A 21,447-nucleotide genomic window follows, 5' to 3' on the forward strand; every position below is an offset into this window, starting at 1 on the left:
TTGAAGGGGTGAAAGCAAAGAAACATCCACCTCCGGAGGAGAAGGTAGATCGGGTGAAAGTGAAGCGCACTCTGGCTGCCCTGACAAAACCACCGAAGTCTGATCCGCCGAAAGGAAACTATGACCGCATTATTGGAAAGGAATTTGCCGAAGCGGAGCGGTCGGGAAGTACTGTCAGTGATCAAAGGCTGAAAGAACGACGAGCTGGGAAACAAATTGCCTAGCTCAGCGAACAAGCGAAGCAATCGTGCCCCCCGCTCAAGGTGCCTAGCCACAACGTCGCTAATGATCCGAGGATGGTGCCCGGTTATAGCAATCTTGCAGATTACCTGCCCGACGAAGTACATTATGAACCCATGGACATCCAGATACAAAGATACGAGTACGGGAAGCCTCTTGTCAAAGATGAAAGATCTCTATCAACGATGATGCGAAGATTGCATGATTGGTACTTGAAAATCTGCAGAGACTCTGGGGGGAGGAGTACTTTGTATGTGAAAGTTAAAAAGGAGCATGACCTCATTGGAATTGATCTGTTGCCTGTTCCATTTGAGGAGTTCTATCAGTTTTTCAATCAATTGGCCCTCGATAAAACAACGGTCGCCTGCTACTGTCTGTAAGTAGTACTACTTCTGTCATTAAGTTTCTCTATATAGCTTAGCTCTTTCATTGCATGTATTTATAATCATCCTCACTATATTATGCAGACTGAAGATCGCCGAATTGAAGAAAAGACAAGTCGGTGATATTGGGTTCATTAACACATATCTCATAGATGCAACTCTGGTTAAATTGCATGCTGCAGATACCGAGGCCAACTTGCTACGATCGTTGGTAATAAATCAAAACAAAGATATAATACTCTTTCCTTACAACTTCAAGTGAGTGTTACTGTCTTGTGCGTATTCGGTTTCCCTTATATATTAGTCAAGGTTATAGTAATGTAATTGATGAGTTATGCATGCGTGTGCAGTTTCCACTATATTCTCCTACATATTAAGCTTGAGCAGGGACTAGTAACCGTCTTAGACTCAAGACGAAAAGATCCCCAGGACTATGTAGACATGACTCAAATACTCGAGAAGTAAGTTAAATCGATCATTATCCACCATATCAGCAACTTTGTTCATTTCCTGATATATCAAGTAATTGTTCTCTTTCTCCGACAGGGTTTGGAGAAAATTCACCAGAAAAGCTCCGGGACTGCCGAAGGAGCTGCAATTTAGACACCCGAAAGTAAGTACTATAGTAGCATTTTAAGCGCATCTACTAGTCATTCAAGTGCTAGTTTCATCAATACCATTTGGCATTCTTGCTTATCAGTTTGATTAACCTCTATTTCTTGTAAAGTGGTTGTGGCAGGAACAAGGGAATGATTTCTGTGGATACTATGTTTGTGAGTCCATCCGCCACACGACCCGTGAGCGGGGCTACACTGAAGAACAATATGAAGTACATAAATAACAACATTCACAATTTTATTTTATTACCATCATTTGTGTTGAGTTTCATTCATTCATATATATATGTATTGACCCCCTTCTTTAAATTAGATGTTTCGGAAGCGGGATGAACTCCTAGCACTAGCTCTCATGCGAGCAATTCAAGAGGAATTGGCGGCATTCTTTCTTGACCACGTGATCCCTGAAAACGGAGAATTCTATGTGGACCCTGAGTCCGTATGATTATATTTGTAAGAGATAATTATTGTATATATGTAGCCGGTAGTGTCAGATAGATATAAGAGAACTTGTTGTTCGACCAATCTCTCGGAGAAAGAGAGGTGGTCGATATCACTTCTCTCTGTATGCATATATGTTCATCACGATCTTCTGTTTCCTTCGTTTGCTTACTAGCTAGCCAGCGTGTCTAGTCCTCTCTATACGTATGTATAGTATGTAGCATCGACCAAGCACGGACATAAGAGAGGACACTTCTCTCTATTAATTATAGCTAGCTAACACAATATATGAAACACCTAAATTAACCCCCCAAAACCCCCAACCCCCCCCCCTTTCAAAAAAAACAAAAACCCCAGCCACAGAAATGCTGACGCGTGGATGCCTATTGGTCCCGGCTGGTGCCACCAACCGGGACCAAAGGGTCTCCTGACTGGGCTCTGCGCACTGCCCACATGGAGGCCCATCAGTCCCGGTTCTGGATTGAACCAGGACTAAAGGGTCGGGGCATTAGTACCGACACTTTAGTCCCGGTTTAGGAACCGGGACTAAAGGCCCTTACGAACCGGGACTATAGGCCCTTTTTCTACCAGTGTCAATAGATCATATACATACAATCATACCATAGGCTAGGTTTTAGGGTTTAGCCTCTCCGATTTCGTGGTAGATCAACTCTTGTAATACTCATATCATCAAGAATAAATCAAGCAGGACTTAGGGTTTTACCTCCATCAAGAGGGCCCGAACCTGGGTAAAACATCATGTTCCCTGCCTCCTGTTACCATCCGCCTTAGACGCACAGTTCGGGGCCCCTACCCGAGATCCGCCGATTTTGACACCGACATTGGTGCTTTCATTGAGAGTTCCGCTGTGTGATCGGTAAAAGGATCGATGGCTCGTCTGCAAGTTAACTACGATACCGGCATCTTCGTCGCCGGCTCGACTGGTCACCTTGGCTCGATCGAGGACTGTGCTCCATCTCCGATCGTCATGTTCGGATGAGGGCCTTCATCAACATCAACTCCGATCTCTATCAAGATCATGGAGGAATCATCCATGGAGCTCGGGGGCTCAACGTCAACATTTACCCTCGGGCGACCATGCTGTTTTTCCGAACAGCAAACTTGTATCCGCTGCCACCACCTCTTAGAGCATCGCTTTGACGATCCTTTTGGTGGAATTATGTGGAATTGAGCCTACAACAGCCATGCAAAATTTCGTCGAGTTCCGATGGAGGAATCTCCGACAATCAACGATATACCGGAGCCCTGTCAAATCTGGACGGGAATATGGATGAGTTTAGGGCGTGGTCTCCAGAGCCTAGATCGGAGGTCCTTTGGAAGATCCAACCATTCATCTACTGCGCAATTTCCATATCAACCACCCCTCCAAATTTCGGCTCGATCCGACGGTTCAAACTCCAGGAACCTTCTGATGAGTGGATCAATTTTCGGATCTGTTTTCTGCGCGAATACGGATCCGACCCGAATTCATGTTTCTTTATGAACGTGACATTGGACAACCTTTTTAGAGGAATTCTCTTCTAGGGTATTGTCCGTTGTTTTTAAACACGTGCCCGTAAATTTTTAAGCCTCGCTTGAGGTCGCCTTCATCATCATGCTGGTGTCAAACCAGTCCGGCGATATTTCTCCAAGGCTGCCGACCTGCTCTAGACACGTTGTCACTTTGTTGAGCCGAGCTCAACTTCTTCGGATCATCATCTCGGCAAGCGAACAAGAGTCTGGCATCGCGAAGGATAAATCATCACAAACATCACCGCCCAACGGATTACACGGAGCGGGCATACCGGCATCGCCGCACGGTCACTTCATCAGCCGGCATCGACCATGTCACGACCTGCATCGGTAGGGCCGCACTATTGCTTCTTCAGGCTGGTTTGCATCACGCCGACCTACTTCGACTCATCGGCTGACATTGAGGCTTCGACATCTCGGCTGGACCGGGGGCTTCTCCATCTCTTCATCAACCTACTCCGGAGACTTCGGCGTCACTAGCCGACCAGCTCTGTCACGTTAGCTGGACCGAGGGCTTTGCCTCGGCGAGCCAACCTTTGCCAGCATCGCCATACCGTTGCTTTATCGCCCATCAGGCAATGGGTGTGCGGATCGAGTCCCAATTTTGGGAATCACCTTTCTTTGGATTGCTACAACAAATAAACCAGGTGCTATTAATCCTAGTATTTTTTGCTTGTTTGGGTTTATTTTTCCCAAGGAATTATTACTCTGGTTTGTCCATCATCTGTACACAGGTCTCTCAAATGATGGCCGCATTAACGAGGGTCGCGTGGTTGTTCGGTCAGTTTCCGTACATAGTCCGGCGAACGCCGCATCCAGAACTCGGACCGACCTGTGAATTCAGGCTTTGCCACGCCTTTACCGCAACACGCCGACGCCCTGCATCGACATTGACTTCGGCGCCAGGCCATATTTCTTTTATTACTCACTTTGCATAAATTATTTGTTATGCAATGATTTTTTTAATTATTATTATTACTATTATCTCCGGTTTGCACTATTTTTTGTGCACATGAAAATGATCCGGGGACTTCGTTGTCACTCTGCCGGTCTGCATTGACCATGCTATGTCACCACTTCGGCGTCTCGAGCTCTCCGCTCCGCCACCTCGGGACCGGCTTGGGGGATGGAACCTTGTCCCGCATCATGCTCGGACGCATCATCAATGACGAACACATTAACCAGCTAAGTCGCTTTCATGCTCAAAGTTTTAATTTTTAACTTGTGTTCGGTTTGACCAAGCATTATACTTTTTTGGAAAAAAGTTGCTTGTAAAATATTTCCTTGTCCAAACTTTGTTTGTGACACACATATTCAAATACCCCGTTTATTTGAGGGCTTCCTTTATGAAGCTTTTCTTCTTGCATATGATTATACTTGTACGACTTCGTTCCCTGTTCGTGTATTACGCCACAATATGCACCAGATTGACTTAAGCGATTTGTAAGCTGGGTTGCCTGGCTCATGTGCTTACCCCTACGTTCATGATTGTTCGGCTAGGGAGTAAAGGGAGCACCTCTGCGATTGTCACGACTGGGTCCTCCGAGCTCTGACCTCAGACTGGGTGAAGCCGAAATCAAGCGCTCTTATTGTTTTCAATCATGGTCGGCATACAACGGAACTCATGAGTACAAAAAATCTATTGCACAAGTATCCTAGAAATAATGAGCACCGAAGAAATGTATCGGTGGGGGTACTATTTTCTGCGAAGATGCTTCTTACACTTCGTCTGTAATATAGCATAAGTTCCCTGAGCGTGCTTTGTCTGTTATAGCCTTATGGCCCGGTTGCCTGGTTATCGGAAACACTGTCGATATTCTCGACAGGTGGAGTACATAACACTTTTCGGTCCTTGACCGAAGAGGGAGAAGCTGACGGTCGGTTAAGACGCGTTTAAAGTTCGGTTGAACAAAGATATGATATAAGTACTTCGATACATACAATCATTATACATAAAATTCTTTTACCCAAGTAACTTGGGGGGCTCTTAAAATTTATATGAGCTATTTTATAGTAAATGTGTTTTCTTCTTGGTTGTTGCAAAGTCTTTTTCTATCGCTCCTTTTTCGACGTGAGTGTGTGGTCAATAGCCAGATAACCCATTTTCTCTCTAGTGACCGCTCGAGTTTAATTCTCTAAACTGGTCTAACGAGAAGCACTCCGCCTTCAGGATAGGAGGCTGCAGCCGTAGGCTGACCCGCTTGAAGTCTTGAGATCGGATGTGTAATATTAATGCACGACAGAAGCACAATTTTTCCCCAATTTTCGGATTGGCACCGAACACTTGATCTTGTTCGGACGTCAAGTTTTTACTGACGCTTTTTTTTGGTTTTCCAAGCTTATGGCACTTTTAAACTATTTGTGTGTTTCCAGCACAAGTCTCACAGTGCAATGCCGGACACCTTTATAGATTCGGCAAAAACATTCTCGGATCTCACTATATATGCATTGGTTTCGAATTGTGTCTTCGGTCAATAGTTGGGTTGCCCGGCTCCTGCACTTGCCTCCTACGTTCCGCTTTGTTCGGCTAGGTGTGCAAAGGGAGAACCACTGCGAATGTGCTTCCAACTCACATGGTTAAGCACCTCAGTGGAGAAAGCCGAAAACTGACTGTCACAATAAGCATAAACTGGTCAGCAATCCGATGACGGTGTTAAATGACTGGTCATTCATAACATTGGCCGAAGTGTTTACGACTTGACCTCGACTGTCGCGGAACACTACCGGGGGCTAGTAACTGGCCTCCCAAACTAAATCCTCAATATTTTGCTCTTACATTAGAGCTGAGGTTTCATGATCATGCTCAGCATGACAACCCAAAGAAAGGAACCGATAGCGGGATTATTTTCTTTGGAGGACATTTATTATGTTAAACAGTGATATAACATATCTCTCTGTGTACCTTTGTTTATATAACCGTATGGCCAGATTGCCTTGTTTGTCATAAATCTTTGCCCTCATAAAGGCTTTATAAAGTAGGATAAACATGCCTCGGCTACTGGCCGAGGAGGTGGAAGCCGATGGTCGGTCAACAAAGTTTTGTACAATGCGGATCCGAGCATTAATGATGTAAAGTACTTGGATACATAGAATCATTACACATAATTTGTGATTTTACTCTGGATATCGATCCTTAATTCGGCCACCCGTGCCCGCATTAAGGCTCGGGGGCTACTGGGCTTCAGGCTTATCATTTACTAATTTTAAAGGGGCGTATCGATCCCCTGATCTGGAGTTTCCACCCGACCAGTGTCTCGGGGGCTACTACATCGGTAATCCAGTGCAGAAAATTTAAGTGCAATATAGTTTTCAAGGAGATTATGATCCTCAGGTTGGTCGGCCGCACCCAACCTGAGTCTCGAGGACTCTGCACACCGCTTTTTGTGTCCTGAAGTATTCTGCTGAGCTAGGAGTTGATCCTCAGACCGATTTTGCAAATCAACCTGAGTCTCAGCGGCTACTAGGATCAGCGGTCTTATGTCATCCTTCAGGTGCATCTCGGGTTTTAGACCGATACACACCTTGAGGGCTACTAGCTATATATCTCGGCAGAGAATAAATTGCACCAATCAAAAATATTGACAAAAAATTGGCCCATAGTCGGGGTGGTGCACCACCTCGAAAGCAGTCCGGCATAAAGCTTGGGCGCTAGTGGCTGGCTCCATAGAGGGCATTTCCAGCATTAAGCTCGGCTAAACTCCTTCAACTCTTTTGGACCAAGATGATCTATGACATCTTGGATATAGTCCAGCGTTGGAGCTTGGACACAGTCCGGCGTTGGAGCTCGGATACATTTCGGCATTAGAGCTCGGAAGCAGTCCGGCATTGGTGCTCGGCTGCAAAAGATACCTCGAATGCAGTCCGGCGTTAGAGCTCAGACGTAAGAGGACACTGCCTCCCGGGAACAACTTCAAACCCAAGGTGTGGCATAAAATAACAAGGCATTGATAAAGGCCGGAAACTTAAAGGGGCTCCTCGGATACCCGACATGTAAACTCGTCGAATGCATTTTGGCGATCCTCAAGATCGAAGATGGGAAGATTTGTTGAACCAGTTTCCAAGACCGACAACCGAAGATGAAGAACAGTTCAGAAGAATCGAGGAGCATCTCTAACTTGAAGACCGGTTCAGGGGGCTACTGACGGTGTCCTGGACTAGGGGCTACTCACCACGTCGTCTCCCGATCTGTTAGATTGGGCCGAGGACCCCCATGGCCGTATACTCATGGGCCAGTTCGGACAGCTGCCGCATACATGGAGGGTTCTACAGGACTTGGTGATCAAGACAAGGACTCCTCCCCACCGGCGTATCCGGCTAGGAATCTTGTTATCTTAGGCCTCTGGTGCATTATATAAACCGAGGCTAGGCTAGTCGATAGATCATATACATACAATCATACCATAGGCTAGCTTTTAGGGTTTAGCCTCTCCGATCTCGTGGTAGATCAACTCCTGTAATACTCATATCATCAAGAATAAATCAAGCAGGACATAGGGTTTTACCTCCATCAAGAGGGCCCGAACCTGGGTAAAACATCGTGTTCCCTGCCTCCTGTTACCATCCGCCTTAGACGCACAGTTCGGGACCCCCTACCCGAGATCCACCGGTTTTTACACCGACAGGCACTCTTTGAGGTTCTATGTGTTGGTTGAATAGATGAATCTGAGATTGTGTGACGCATATCGTATAATCATACCCACGAATACTTGAGGTGACATTGGAGTATCTAGGTGACATTAGGGTTTTGGTTGATTTGTGTCTTAAGGTGTTATTCTAGTTCGAACTCTAGGACTATTTGTGACACTTATAGGAATAGCCCAACGGATTGATTGGAAAGAATAACTTTGAGGTGGTTTCGTACCCTACCATAATCTCTTCGTTTGTTCTTCGATATTAGTGAATTTGGAGTGACACTACTAGGGAAAAGCCTAGCAGCAGCGCGGGTTTTGGGCCTCTCAGTAGCGCGGGGACCGGTGCTACTAATAAGGCGCTATAGCTAACCTATAGGAGTAGCGCCTGTTGTCCCACGCTACTGCTATGCATGAATAGCTGTAGCGCGCTTTAGAAAAGGGCGCTGCTGATATTATCTGCAGCGCTGTTTACTGGGAAGCGCTACTGGTAAGGCGGCGCTACTGCTAAATTTTCCCCCATCGCTACTACTAGTTTTATTTGTTTTTTTCCCTGCATATTGTTTTGTATTTGAATAGGCTTTATACAATAATCTTTAGCATATCATACACATACAAATGTAATCATACCATATGCATACAATTAGTCTCATCAAATCATGTCATCATCATAATCATCATCCAACACAAAGTGGTCTCTCGTCATCATCTCGAAAATAGCGATAAAAGTCTCGATTACTTGCAAATACATCGTCATCCATCTAAACAATGATATACGCGAGAAGAGCTATCGCTTTGAGTACATGAGTTCGTATCCCTCTCTCGCATTAGCGTGAACCTGAACTATCTACTGCCTGTCGCTCGGAAACCGGAAACCGGTATACCTGGGCCTGACACTCCGGCCACTTGTCGTATATATACTCCTGGCGTAGCACTTCTTCGCCATCTAATGATCTATGCACCTGCATCATCACATGAGTCAATGATATGCAACATATATAGTTGAGCAACAGAAAGAGACAGACTTGGCAAAAATAGAAACAACATATCATAAGCATAAATAACAAAGTTCGTCATAGCCCAAAATGCCATAACTAGATTTTTGCTAGTCAAGGAGGAGGACGATTTAATTACATCACAAATAAAGTTTCACCATGCATAACTCAAAGTTTTGTCTTACAGAAAGTATGGACTAAACAGACACATTGTCATATATTGACAATCACTCCAACATGTCGTTCCATCCATCCAAGTCAGGGAGATAGTCCTCGAGCTTAGTGAAAGGCTTCATGTCGAGACGCTGAGAGGCTATCCATGTTCGGACCTCTTCCCGCGACAATTGTCCTTCTCCGTAGAACATCATTGTTTTTCCGACGACCTCCTTCATGATGATTTGGGCAAGTTCGCGCTGGATGTTATAGAACTCAGCTCGAAGTCGATAATCCTCGATATCTCCTATGTCCTTTGTCCATTGCAGAATATGGGCATCGCCGGATCACTAGTAGAAAAGGGGGCTTTGGTCCAGGCCGGGTAAGCCCATTAGTCCCGGTTCAGTCTAGAACCGGGACCAATGGGTGCATTTATCCCGGTTCGCGCGGCTAAGGCATTAGTCCCGGTTCACCTGGGCCCTTTAGTCCCGGTTCGTGCCACGAACCGGGACTAAAGGGTGCGATGCCCATTGGTCCCGGTTGGTGGCACCAACCGGTACTAAAGTTTAGACCTTTAGTCCCGGTTGATGCCACCAACCGGGACTAATGGGCTTTGAGGCATTAGTACCGGTTCATGGCACGAACCGGTACTAAAGGTCCCATTTTCAACCCCCCCCCCCCCCCCCCCCGTGGACCGCCTTTTCAGTTTTAGAAAAAACAAAAGAAAATGATGGAAATGTCAATAAAAATAAAATAAAATAAAATAAGTTTCCCATGTGATATGTGGTCTAGTTGTTGGGAAAATTTACAAATATGAATTTCGAATTTATTTACAAGATCTCTCTGGAATTTGTAAAATGGGCATAACTTTTGCATACGAACTCGGATTAAAAAGTTTTTTATATGAAAAATCATCTACTCGAAAAGTTACATCCGATGGTCAAACTACTTATTCAAGAATCATCTACGGCCTGTTTGCAAATTTCTAGAATCCTCAAATTTCTAGAAGGAAAAAAAGTTATGCTCAAATTTAAGTTTTTTTAAATTTTCAATAAATCTGGTCAAAGTATGGTCAAACTACTTATTCAAGAAGTATTAGTGTTACTAAATAATTATTCAAGAATATTAGTGTTATTAAATAATTATTTCACCTTTTTTGAATTTTGGTCAAATCTGGTCAAACTATGGTCAAACTGTGGTCAAACAATGGTCAAACTACTTATTCAAGAAATATTAGTGTTACTAAAAAATTATTGTTTTTTAGAACAATAGTTTTAAACTCAAACAGTGAAATATGTGACTTCATGCTCAAGCTAAATTCCTGAGGGTTAATAGGATTGACATCTTACTATTGTCAGGAAAACAACAAGTGCAGACTTGGAAACGAGGGAGAATAGAACCCGGAAGTTAAGCGTGCTCAGGCTGGAGTAGTGAGAGGATGGGTGACCGTTCGGGAAGTGAGATGATTTGGAATGATGAGGGGTGATTAGAGATTAAATTGAGCAGTGATGAGGGGTGATTAGAGATTAGAGGTTAAAATAATTCAGAAATTTGAAAATAAAAAAAATCAAAAAAATTCAAAAAAAATTCAAAAAAAAAATCAAAAAAATTTCCTTTAGTCCCGGTTCTAAAGGTGGACCGGCCACGTGGAGGGCCTTTAGTCCCGGTTCTGGATTGAACCGGGACTAAAGGGTCAGGGCATTAGTACCGACACTTTAGTCCCGGTTCCAGAACCGGGACTAAAGGCCCTTACGAACCGGGACTAAAGGCCCTTTTTCTACCAGTGGATCTAGGTGACATGCGAAGGTTCTAGTGATCCCGTCTGTACTCCAGCATGTGGTGTAGGACATAGAATCCATCATTAAGAGAATTGTTCGGTTGCTGGATGCAGCAGAAGTCGGTCTTATGGCTGAAGGCGACCCTGCCGCCCCTTCTCTTCTTGTCCCTGACCTCTCCACCCCCTGCTTGGTAGTAAAACATAGCACTGTCGAGAACATCCTTGATGTGGGTGTAATCCTTTTTGTGAATGTTCTTTGACGAGTCCAAGTAAAGAGCGTGGGAGAATCGGGGGTAGAGGATGATGAGGACGGCGCGCCCGCCGCTGCGCAAAATAAGTACACCTCAAATTAATTAGCCTCCACTGTGCAAATGAATGATTGAAATCGAAGGAAGGATAGCAGCGCGGATGACTTACACGGGATGATAAGGCATGAGAATCGCCTCCTTGTCCTTATTGGCGAGCATGAAACTGACGATGTAATCCCTCGCGTATTCACGGTGCTTTGCGCAGACTCCCAAGAAGCCCTCATGCATGTAGTACGGGTCAGTGACACAGATATGAGATATCTGCTCAACCCTGATGACGTAGTTCATGTGCAAGGCATAAAGGCGGACAAACGTAAAATCCAGCTTCTTCACGTGAAACATGTCGAATATGTAATCGAATCAGAGGAAGAACTTATCCGCGGGGAAGCTGTCGACGTACGGCATTTGCCGCGGAATGTTAACCACGTAGAGTGGGTATCTTGGATCTTTCAAGGCGATGAGGCCTTTCTCTACCCGCAGCACATCATCATGAAGTCTCCTTAGATTGCCGAATATGGCCTGTAGCGCTATTGCAGGTAGGATTGTTTGACCAGGGATATGCCATTTATCCGCATCGGGGATATCTATACGGTCCTGAAGCCGAGGCTGCTGAGGCGGCTGGATCATAGAATCAGCTTTTTTGCCTTTCCTCGCTCTCTTCCTAGACTTCTTTACTACCGGAAGGTCGTCCATAATACGTTGAGACGACAATTCAGGCACCGACTCATGACGCTCAAACCCTGAGGAGGTGCCAGTTTAAACATACTGTTCAGTGCCATCGTCATCCTCATCCTCATCCATGGCGACGTCATCAGCGACTAATGGAGCCTCCTCCTTACCCCGTCCGCTATCACCCAACCCGACACCCGATGCTAATTGGGTAGGTGGGGTGTTGATGTTCATACCTTGCTGAGGCTGCATGCTCGTGGGTGTGCTCCCGGCCACCTCCAGACGAAGCAGACTCTTTGGCCACAGCAGGACCCACCCATTGCAACAATCACCAAGCCACGGTGGTGTCTCGTCGTCATCCCCCACTAGTATTGGAGGAGGCAAATTCTCGTGGCCTAGTTTGACACTAGCCACGGAAACCTTGAAGACGTTCGGGGAGATCGGCCGGCTGTGGAACAATGGTTCCTTCGGCTCCATTATCGCCGCCTTCCCCACGTCCACCTTCTGGTCGCCGATGGTGTACAATATGGTGCACGGGGTTTCATCGGCCTGCAAAGAAAAGTCTGCGACGTGAGACATCCGAAAGGCAACGAAAATGGGAGATTATACATTTATATTGAAGGGGGCCGGTGTGACAGATACCGTGAGGGCGTCGAGCTCAGCCAAAGACGAAGCACCACCGAGCACGTCCGGTGCGGGAGCCGGTGCGGGAGCAGGTGTGGGAGCCAGTGTGGGAGCCGAGGCGGGAGCAGGTGCGGGAGCCGGTGCGGAAGCCGGTGCGGGAGCAGGTGCTGGTGCAACACTAGTCGAGCTGCTCCCCAAGAATTCAGCAAGGCGAAAGTCCTCTGCATTTTCCTGGATTTTGCCTTGTCCAAGTGATAACGCCCGTCACCAAGGAAGTAGACAAATCTGCACCCACCTATTTTGCAGCAGCTACCGCTGTTGCGACTTTCTGAGATGATTTCTTCTCAACCGCAATCTCAACCTTCTTGTCGATGTTTTCTTCAGTTAACCTCTGTCTTTCCTTTCTCTCCTCCGTGGTCTCACAGTAGTACTTCTTCCACGTGGCGCCGTCTCCAACACTGTGCACGCGTCCATACGACGGTCGAGTATCCACCGGTTGTCATTTCAATATGTTCAACGCCCGGTTGAATGGAGTGTCCCACTTGGGCCTCGCCAATGCCTCAGACGGCGAGTCGCTTTCGGCCACAATCCGGTGCTGCTCTCTCTGCAAAAGGAACAAGGATCGTTTACAAATATGACTAACGTGTGCAGTCGAATTGATCAGAAACTAAAATTACTAGCAGTCTCATGAACTCCGTAATGACCGGTTTTGTCTCATAAACCTTCTTCACTGGGTCCCAACGGTGCCAAGCCCTGAGGACGTCACGCTCCTGCGGGATGGTGAAATCCGCCAAGGGGTCTGGGATGCCCAGACTCGCGGCTTCCGGGTCCTCCTTGGCCCATTTGGACCTCTTTCCGCCGTAACCACGGCTTCCAAGGTGGTGGCTCCCAATGTTCCTCTCTTGAAGCCCCTTCATGTACTTAGACTTTTTTGGCAGCTTCGGCCTCGCAAGCCTCCTTGAATATTTGAAACTGCTCTTCCGTGATTAACGGATTATCCTTTACAATCTCGGAGTAGGGTTCCTTCTTGTCGACGATCTTTGCTTTCACTCGATTTTTCCAGGTGGCCAACGCGTTGCTAAACTTGGTCATGGCGTGTTTGTTTATCTTCTTCATTGCCGGATCCTCATCTGGATCTTCATAATCCTTCTCATTCCGGCCCGGGAACAAGAATATCTGGTGAAACTTCTTTAGGAGGGAGCTCCTCATATTTTCTATCTTCGGTAGTTTCTCATCGTTGATTGTGGCGGTTGTCCATATGATGCAGCCTATTTGATTACCGTAGCATCGACGCAATTCCTCGGGCGCCTTTGGCTCAAAATTTCCGTCGTCCACCTCCGTGACCACCAGTCTAGTAGTCTTGAGTTTGTTAGGAAGTCGTTGCCTCTTTGCTTTCGGTTCTACACTGGCTCCGCTCCCTGAGGCAGCGCCGGTCTCGATGTCGGTCTAAGTCTCAGTGCCGGTCTAAGTCTCAGCACCGGTCTGTGTGTCGGTCTCAGTCCCCGATGCCACCGGTTGATCATCGGCAAGCCTAAAAAATTCGTCTGCCGCCTGGTAGACGTCGTCGCAATCACCAGAACCCTGTCCTTCATCGTTGCTAGCCATATTTCCTACGATTAAATCTAGTAAATTAATTCTAGACCTAATAAAATGAATAATGACATACAGAAGGCCTATGTTTTGCAGGAACGTTGACTCCTTCCTGGTGCGGCAAATCCCGGGCACTCGATATGTCCTAGTTTGTAGCACAAGTCATGCCGAAATTCACGAAAAAATTCGGCATGACCTTTGCTAAAAAAAGTGGACAAATCGAGAACCTGAAATTTGCCACAACGGAAATGAATCAACATTCCGGCAAAACATAGGCCACTCAGCTTCATTCCCTGGAAACAACAAAAGGCCACTTGGGCACAATCGAAACATGGGCAAACACAATTGTGGAATTTGCATATATCCTGACCACTTCAAATTTGCATGTCCTAGCGTTTGACACTTCAAGAAAATCTACACAAATCACATGCTCTCTCAAACTCAATTCAAAAGCAAAATATAGATTATATTTAGTTAACTACTGAACTAAACTTTACTCTAAACTAAACCCTACTGCCCTAATTAACATCTAGTTAAACAAACTCAATTCAAAAACTAAACCCTACTGAACTAATTAACATCTACATTATCTACTACTTAACATCGTCTATTAGTACCCTAACTAAAAAACATCAACATTATCTACTACTTAACATTAACATCAATTAACTAAAAAGGATGGGTTGGGGGGCTTACAGAGAGGGGAGAGACGGTGGCGGGGAGGTGCTTGGCGACGGAGGTAGGGGCGGGGTGGGCGGACTCAGTATCGGGACGCGGCGGTCTTGGCGGGCTTGGGGGCGGTGAGATCGAGGGAGGCGACGGTGAGGTCGAGGGCGGCCCGAGAGGCGGCGGCGGTGAGGCTGGGCCACCTCGGGCGACGGCCGTGAGGATGAGCGCGGCGTCGACGCCGGCAGGAGACGGCGGCGAAGTGGGGGCGACGGCGAAGTGGGGCGAGGGATCGATTTGGGGGAGAAGTGGTGGCGGGGGGGAACCCATTTTTGGTTAAGTCAAAAGTAACGGTAGCGCGTTATAGAAAACGCGCTATAGCTAAGTTAGCTATAGCGCGTTTCAGAGAGCGCGCTACTGCTACGTCTTCATCATTTTTTCCCCTTTTCATTTATTTTTCTTTACATTTTATATTTTTTCCTTTCTGCTTTTTCTATTTCTTTCATTTTCATTTACTTCTCTATTCGTTTTTCATTTCATTTTCTTTTCGTTAGCAGTAGCGATTTACACATAAACGCGCTGCTATAAGTTTATTAGCGGTAGCGCGGTTTTTGGAAGATCGCTACTACTATGTGTAGCCCACCGGCTAAGTGATTGGAATTTTAGTAGTAGCGAGTTTTCGGTGAGACGCGCTACTGATATATGTCCATCTGCAGCGCGCTTATTTTGCATGCGCTACTGCTATCTAGCAGTACCGTGCTCTTTTAACAAGCGCTACTGCTAAAGTTCTGTGTATAACGTTTTCCCTAGTAGTGTGACTCTCTGTTGCATGTTGAGGGATAGTTATGTTATCCAATTATGTTAGTATTGTTGAGGGAACTTGCACTAGCGAAAGTATGAACCCTAGGCCTTGTTTCAACGCATTGCAATATCGTTTACGCTCACTTTTATCATTAGTTACCTTGCTGTTTTTATATTTTCAGATTACTAATACCTTTATCTACTATCCATATACCACTTGCATCATCATCTCTTCGCCGAACTAGTGCACCTATACAATTTACCATTGTATTAGGTGTGTTGGAGACACAAGAGACTCTTTGTTATTTGGTTGCAGGGTTGCTTGAGAGAGACCATCTTCATCCTACGCCTCCTATGGATTGATAAACCTTAGGTCATCCACTTGAGGGAAATTTGCTATTGTCCTACAAACCTCTGCACTTGGAGGCCCAACAACGTCTACAAGAAGAAGGTTGTGTTGTAGACATCATCCACCCCCCCCCTAATTAATCCTGATTAGATTAGTTAATGTGTTTAATTAAAATGGGTCACTGACAGGTGGGACCCACCTGTCAGGTTGACCAGGTCAACTGCTGATGTCATGCTGACATCATGATGACGTCAGCAAACACTATTCTGGATAATGTTGATTTAAATAATTAAATAAATCCTAAAAATGATTTAAATCTTTTAAAATTAATATAGAATAAACCGTAGTTCAGATGAAAAAACTTTATACATGAAAGTTGCTCAGAACGATGAGACGAATCTGGATACGCATCCCGTTCCTCCGCCATGCATCCCTAGCATAGCGAACACGCAACTTTCCACCTCCGATTCATCTGTCCGAAAACGCGAAACACCGGGGATATTTTCTCGGATGTTTATCCCCTTCACCGGTATCACCTCATACTGCGTTAGGTCACCCCTAGCACCGCGCATTGCCATGTTATGCTTTGTGTTGCTTTGCTTGCTCTGTTATTTATTGTGTTCCCCCTCCGTTACTTCTTTCCGGTAGACCCCGAGACTGCGGCCGGTACCCCCGATCGACTACGGTGTTGACGACCCCTCCTTGCCAGAGCAACCAGGCAAGCCCCCCCTTTGATCACCAGATATCGCCTACTCTTCTCTCTACTGCTTGCATTAGAGTAGTGTAGCATGTTACTGCTTTCTGTTAATCCTATTCTGATGCATAGCCTATCATTGTTGCTACACTATTGATACTTTAGCTACAATCCTAAATGCTTAGTATAGGATGCTAGTTTATCATCAGTGGCCCTACATTCTTGTCCGTCTGCCGTGCTATACTATCGGGCCGTGATCACTAGGGTGCTGATCACGGGTTTATACTATGCCTACTACACATGATCTATGTTGGGACTAAAGTCGGGTCGGCTCGTTGAGTACCCGCGGTTGATTCACGAAATGGGGGCTGGAAGGACATACTTTCCCGATGGCCCTCTGTGTGGATCTTTGTGGCGGAACGACGGGGCAGGTTGAGACCACCCAGGTGAGAGGTCGGCCTGGCCCTGGTCGGAGTTCGCGCTTACTTCAAGATAACACGCTTAACGAGATCTTGGTATTTGATCTGACTCTGGCTACTAGCCTATACGCACTAACCAACTACGTGGGAACAGTTATGAGCACTCGACGTCGTGGTATCAGCTGAAGCCTTCATGACGATAGCAACTGAGCGGCGCGCGCCCGGTTGGACCGCGTAACGTAACTTCCTTCGTAATGGAGGTTGCTAGGTCTGCTCACCGGCCGCCCTCGCAACATGCAGGTGTGCAATGGGCGATGGGCCCAAACCCCTGCGCGCATAGGATTTAGACCGGCGTGCTGACCTCTCTGTTGTGCCTAGGTAGGGCTGCGACGTGTTGATCTTCCGAGGCCGGGCATGACCCAGGAAAGTGTGTCCGGACAAAGGGGATCGAGCGTGTTGGGAAATGTGGTGCACCCCTGTAGGGAAGTTAATCTATTCGAATAGCCGTGATCTTCAGTAACAGGACGACTTGGAGTTGTAACTTGACCTTATGACAACTAGAACCGGATACATAATAAAACACACCCTTCCAAGTGCCAGATACAACCGGTGATCGCTCTCTCACAGGGCGACGAGGGGAGGATCATCGGTTAGGATTATTGCTGTGCGATGTTACTTGGTGAACTTACCATCCACTCTCTTCCTCTGCTGCAAGATGGAGGTTACCAGCAGCGTAGTCTTCGATAGGACTAGCTATCCCCCTCTTATTCCGGCATTCTTCAGTTCAGTCCACATATGTTACCCCATTTTCCATTTGATACCAATGCATACATATGTAGTGTAGCTCCTTGCTTGCGAGTACTTTGGATGAGTACTCACGGTTTCTTTGCTCCCCCTTTTCCCCTTTCCTATACCCGATTGCTGCGACTAGACGTTGGAGTCCAGGAGCCAGACGCCACCGTCGACGATGACTCCTACTACACTGGAGGTGCCTACTACTACGTGCAGCCCGTTGACGACGACCAGGAGTAGTTTAGGAGGATCCCAGGCAGGAGGCATGCGCCTCTTTCAATCTGTATCCCAGTTTGTGCTAGCCTTCTTAAGGCAAACTTGTTTAACTTATGTCTGTACTCAGATATTGTTGCTTCCGCTGACTCGTCTATGATCGAGCTCTTGTATTCGAGCCCTCGAGGCCCCTCGCTTGTAATATGATGCTTGTATGACTTATTTTTATTTGTAGAGTTGTGTTGTGATATCTTCCCATGAGCTCCTGATCTTAATCGTACACGTTTGTGTGTATGATTAGTGTACGGTCAAATCAGGGGCGTCACAAGTTGGTATCAGAGCCGACTGCCTGTAGGAATCCCCCTTCCACACTCTTTGGCCAAAGTTGAGTCTAGTCGATGAAAACTGTTTTACTAACAAGGCTATGCGGCGCATGGGCCCATATCACCAATGGGTGGTATTAGGATCTTTTATTCCTCATCTATACTCTGGGACTCTGATCTCTCTTCTATTTGGGTTAAATGAATTTTGCTAAATCTAACATTAGGATCTCGTGATCACTTTCACCCGGAGAGCACCTTATTACCGATGATCGTCTTCTGCACGGGAAGATTCCGAGGTTACTCTACGATGTTCTCCCGAGACACTTGTACGCACTGCCTTTGCAATTCCATACCACCGATAAATCCCTATGGAAAGCTCCATACACTTGTCATCCATAACTTCATTTCCAATTTGATCTTGTTATTACAAGATACCCTGAAATACCTCGGATATTCCGAGAATCCTTTGTGTCTACTGCCTTGCAGCTCCTTTTCCACATGAATACATGTATGAATAATTCCTCACACTTACCGGGGATTCGTTCATCCCCAGTTGTTCAGGTGTTTCGCAAAATTCTTCGAAATGCCATTCGCTCTTCCGAAATCCTCAGTAGCCTATTGCTATTGATCTTCTTTACCTGCTTGCATAATGGTTACTTCCATATGTCTAGCAATATTCATTAAAATACTTTGTGATCGACATTCTGATCCTCTTGATTCAACATGCGTGTGAATGCGCACAATCATCAGTTATTCCCTGAAAATTATCCTTCGGGCACAGACATCATTTTAAACATGAGCTGGATCTCGACCAATCAAGTTGCCATCGATCATACCCCTAAGGCTATTCTACTTATCCTTCCCTAATCGGAGCTTTGCTTCTGAACCCTTGTCCTGGAATTCATAATTCCTTTGCATTTGAGCTTTGAGTTAGTCAGTTGTTTCTATAATCTGATCTCCTTGCATTCTTTCTTCCTCTGGTTGAGTATCGATGCTCACATCAGATCCCTTGTGGATCACCAAACCATTTGTCGGAAATTTATCCGACAACGTCCTTCATATTCAATAAGCTTGTGAGCCTTTCCTCGGATACATAATGCCTTTGGTAAATTGTATCCTCTGCTTTTGTCAACCATGCTCTACTATCGAGCTTGTGTTAATTACTATTGAAGCTTGTGGTATATGTTCCCAAGATAACCCGATGGGTTTAACCTATACCTTCCCTATAGTCAGGTGAACCTCAAAGTTTTCACAAGTAATACCCTTCTGGTGTTTTACCAGATAATTTTCTACCATACAACTTTGAAGACGAGAAGTGAATGAAAGGTTAGGCATTGAAGAAGTGGGAGTCGACCTTGAACTTTGCGTTCATGCCCATGGACACGATGCAGATCTTATCATTAAAGCTTCTCTGAAATTGATTATTCCCTTGGTATAAGTTCATCTTATATCTGGGATCGGGCCTTTTGCAATCGTGGTTCCGACCATGTTCTCATTTAAATACCATTTCTCGTGCAAGTTTAAGCACTTGTCTTCTACAAAGCAACACCCATTCGAACCTCTACTGATCTGTCGTCGAGTATTACACTCTAGTATCTTGAGAATATCATGGAACTGCATAACTTCTTATGGGTTCTTCGTCAACTGTTATTTGTCACCGATTCCAATTTTCCTGGGTTCTAGGTTGTCATCAACCGAGAATACCAAAAACTGAATCGAGTCTGCATCGTGATTAAACAACTCTTCGTAATCTTCTTTACTTACGAGTTTGTACCCAATCACGCCATTCCTAGCATGTTTGACTATATCATTATTGTGCTAAATTTTAACTGTGCTACCTGGCCCTTATTCTCGGAGCACCACTGTTGACGATGAGCCAAGCTTACGTCGATCTACCTCGTCTTTCGCTTCGCCTTGAACATCAAGCTTGATTTCGAGTTTTTTTCATATCTGTGGTTCCATGGACCCCGCGCTTCACCATTGCTTTTGCTTGATGTCGTCGTTGATCGATTGCTTCTTCGTGAAGCCTCTCGACAAAATTTGTCGTGATCATCAAAATCAATATTTTGACTCCGTCCAATAGATCAATTGAATTCATGATAATAAATACCATCCTTGCCCCTCGATGATTTGTGTTATCAACGACAACTTTATTGCCCTCCCTCGAACACAAACTTGTTCATGTTTGGTGTAGTACATTGAGTTCCTTTTTATCCAGCTTGTGATATGTTCTCCCTTGGAGTAATACCATCTTTTATGTCAATGGTGTTGTGAGGATTGCTCCACCTCTTAAGAATTCTTGATACAATGATGCTTCTTGCCATCACCATTCTTTTCTTGGTACCCGTGTTGAGTGAACTATGTTCTGAGAATTTAACATCTCTAGCAACACTATTGCTTCAAAGTTAATGGACAATAATTCCAATTTAGTGTGATGGTTGCTAAATCGCCATTTCGATGTTGGTCATGCAACCCAGCCCTTATTTCGGGTGCACTTTTCAACCAATGTTTAATTGTGTATGTTTTCCTCGAGCATACCTCATTACATCATTTGATCCGAAAAATGTTATCTCCTTGTTCACATAATTCTGAAAATCCATCTTTGGAAATCCCAATGAATTGTCGCTGAGATCATCCTCATACTCTCCTTGGTTTAACGATGAGTGCATGATTCGGAACTTGCTTCCATAGTTCATTTCCCGAGAATCTTATAATGTCATCTCGTCAATTTGTGTTGGACCTTTTCTTCTCAGGCATCCTAAGTCTGAGGTCTCCTAACGCCAATCAGAACTGAATCTCGGTCAGATATGATGGTTGGAACATATTTCCAAAAGTGATAACATTGGTCTTTATAAGACCCGGTAAAGTGATGTCATGTCTAGCCCACCTGGCCGGAGGGACCATTGTTATAGTTTCCTTTTTAGCAAGGTTATCCATCCTTTGATGAGGAAATTGTAATACTTATTATATCAGTGGTTCCTGATGGATCCTTTCTGTATCCAAAGTCTGACCTTTGCTTAAAGACCATGTCAATGCTATCTCGAAGCATGTATGTGGTACTCCCATTTTCAATAAGAACATTTGAAGCACAATGCTGAAATTTCTTTATTAGTTACCCAAACACTGTTTTATGGGTAATGTCATGACATTTCTCTCCCCTTTCCTAAAGGGTTTTCTACGTTATATCATGTCGTGGATATCATGCTCTACTTGTCCTTGGGAAGGATACCCC

Source organism: Triticum urartu, chromosome 7A (assembly GCF_056163025.1).
Source record: "Triticum urartu cultivar PI428250 chromosome 7A, HENAU_Tu73, whole genome shotgun sequence".
In the NCBI taxonomy this organism is placed as follows: domain Eukaryota; kingdom Viridiplantae; phylum Streptophyta; class Magnoliopsida; order Poales; family Poaceae; genus Triticum; species Triticum urartu.